This window comes from Podarcis erhardii, assembly GCF_964252035.2.
Source record: "Podarcis erhardii genome assembly, chromosome: 1".
In the NCBI taxonomy this organism is placed as follows: domain Eukaryota; kingdom Metazoa; phylum Chordata; class Lepidosauria; order Squamata; family Lacertidae; genus Podarcis; species Podarcis erhardii.
Window position 1 is genome coordinate 65,268,367 of NC_138497.1, and position 3,314 is coordinate 65,271,680.

Here is a 3,314-nt window from a genome sequence, read left to right on the forward strand (position 1 = left end):
CCCCACTTCTTTCTTCTTCTTCTTTTTTAAAAAGTGTGCCTATATGTGTACTAGTAGTTGAAGTATATCTAGTGATTCAGGATAGTTTGTACACCCAGAACTTTAGCATATGATCTGGCACTATGGTGCAAAAGCCTTGGGCTGGATTCAGCTAAATAGCTGAGCTAACAGGAGCCAGTGCAACGAGTCCCACTAGTTCAATGGAGCCTCCTTCTGATGCACCAGCTCCCCCAACAGCTGTAGGGGGTTGGGAGAACCTCTGGAATGGTGCATGGTGGGAGGACAAGGGCGTCTGTTCCATCAGGAAGCTGAAATGCATGTGCTGATGGAGCAGTCTCCTTAACACTACTTTGAATTCCACCCATTGGCTGCATCGGCACATAATGAGAAATCAGACATTCTGGCTTCCTGAGGTTTATCACAAACAAGCAGCATGTTTGTGTATGCTGCCCAGTTGCTCCTGCTTCACTCCTCCCCTGACGCATGTGGAATAAACAAACCAGGAAACCGTAATGTCTTGCTGTATTTGAACAAGATCAAGCCATAATCAGCAAGCCAAGAAACCATTCCTTCAGGATGGCTAATGATTATGGCTTGCGAAGGAGCAACAAACCATAATTTGTGGCTGGGATATAAGGGGGAAACAAGGCTTCCTGGATTGCTTTCCCCAAACTCATGCCAGGGGAACAGCAAAGAGGGAGTGATCAGGCACCAGGCTCCAGGCTCCAGCAGGCTGGTGCTTCCTGTTAAGCCACAAGAAGACAGAAAGTCGTGCTTTGTTATGTGTGAATTTTGTTTAATGTAGACACCTTCTAATAACTGTAATTTCATTTGGGATGCAATCCTAAGTACAGTTAGAGCCACATGCCTAGGATTACATTGTTAGAGATGCAACAAAACAATCATTTCAGTTCCCAAGAACTGAACACACACAAGTCACAAAATATGCCAAGATTAAAAAGGTAAAGGGACCCCTGACCATTAGGTCCAGCTGTGACCGACTCTGGGGTTGCGGTGCTCATCTCACTTTATTGGCTGAGGGAGCCAGCGTACAGCTTCCGGGTCATGTGGCTAGCATGACTAATCCGCTTCTGGTGAATCAGAGCAGCGCACAGAAACACCATTTACCTTCCCGCTGGAGCGGTACCTATTTATCTACTTGCACTTTGACGTGCTTTTGAACTGCTAGGTTGGCAGGAGCAGGGACCAAGCAACGGGAGCTCACCCCGTTGCGGGGATTCAAACCGCCGACCTTCTGATCGGCAAGTCCTAGGCTCTGTGGTTTAACCCACAGTGCCACCCGTGTCCCAGATGCCAAGATTAGGTCTGCTTAAAACCCAAATCTCTATGCCCACTGCAAAAATACAGTATTTAATGAACACGCATTTCTCCCCTCCAGTGGCGTAGCATGGGGGGTGCAGGGGGCTGGCCGCACCGGGCACAACATCTGGGGGGCCGTGCTCGCCGCCTCCGGAGTCGCCGAAGAGCCTCGGGCACAGGCTGTAGCAGAGCCCCATGTCTCGCGGAACCGACGAGCTGTGCACGCGTCCGGGCTGAAGGCGTCCGGCAGGCAGCGGCTCTCAGTGCTTGCCGCGGTCCCCGCACGTCAGGGCCATGGAGGGCGCGCCAGGCAGCCCCTCCTCACAGCCCCGCCGCCACTGCTGCAGCTGCTGGGCCATGTTGCATTTTCCTCACCTCTCTGCCCTCCTCCTCCTCCAGGCAAGCGGCGTCGTTTGGGTGGCAGCGCCAGCAGCAACTCGGCGGCAGGTTAGGGGCGCAAATTACTTGCCTTGCCCCGGGTTAGGGGGCGCAAATTACTTGCCTTGCCCCGGGTGCTGACAACCCACGCTACGCCGCTGCTCCCCTCTCTCATGATACTGGAATTTGGGGTCTCCCAATGACATGGATTGGCAATATATCCAGACAGACAATAATGAAGCACATTATGGAATTTGATTCTCCAAAATAAAGTGGTGACTTCTAAAAGAACAATCCTGGCTTGCTCTCAGGAAAGTGGATATAGAACTGCAGCCTAAATGGACTTAGAAAATGCACTGCAATAAGATATGACAGCCGCGGGGTTTTATATGTCTTTAGAAAGGATCAAACAAATTCAGGTCTGCCGCCTGTTAACTTTGATAACTAAATAGGACCTCTAGATACAGAGGCAGTATACCTCACTAGGGGGCAAACAATGGGGGAAGGCTGTGTAGCCTTTATACTCTGCTTGTGGGCTTCTGCAAATCATTTTACTAACCACAAGGATGCTGTATTAGGTTGACCTTTGGCCTGACCTTCAAGGATCTTCTTATGTCTCTCTATAGACTCATATGATGGGGGAGGGGGTACCTGACTTGATTTTTAGCCACAGGTTTAAATGTGAGGCATCTTTTGTTCATTAACTAGGAACTAAATTTTCCATGCATTTACCCAAAGTCATTTATTTATTTTTTGGAAGAAATAAAAATTAAATACTGGAAAATGGGAGGTAAACAGCACAACCAAGATAAAAACATAACAACAAGGACTCCAGCAAGAAAACATTGGTGCTATCTTGACTTACAGTGCATTGAGCTGGCACATAGTAACAGCCAGAGTTGCCTGGTTCCTGACATGAAATGGACTTTCATCTGTTGTATGCTCTTTGTATTGGTGTATGTGGAACTAAGTAAGAGGGTTAGGACAGCATCCAGGAAGAGAAACGTTTGATTTGTAATACAGTGGTACCTTGGTTTACAAACTTAATCTGTTCCGGAAGTCCGTTCTTAAACCAAAGCATTCTTATATCAAGGCGTGTTTTCCCATAGCAGCAGGGGACTCAATTTACAAATGGAACACACTCAACAGGAAGTGGAACATGTTCTGCTTCCAAGGCAAAGTTCACAAACCAAAACACCTACTTCCAGGTTTGCAGCGTTCTTAATCCAAGTTGTTCATAAACTAAGCTGTTCTTAAACTAAGGTACCACTGTATAACTAATACCACTTGAAACACTCTGAAGGCAACAGACTTGGGAAAATACGTATCTACGCTTTGGAGGGGCTTAGGGTGTCAAGCAGATTTGTAGCTCCAGAAGTTCAGCATGCGGTTTTGTCCATTAGTCTGACACTGAGCTGAAGAAAAATCTCGCTAAAGCCCAGTGACAATTGTCTCAGTCACTACTGTTGTAGCCTGCGTGAGTCTGGTCTCTATGATACATCAGTTGGTTAGACCATGGTGCTGATAACACCAAGGTTACAGGTTCGATCCCTGTATGGACCAGCTGCATATTCCTGCATTGCAGGGGGTTGGACTAGATGATCCTCAGGGTCCCT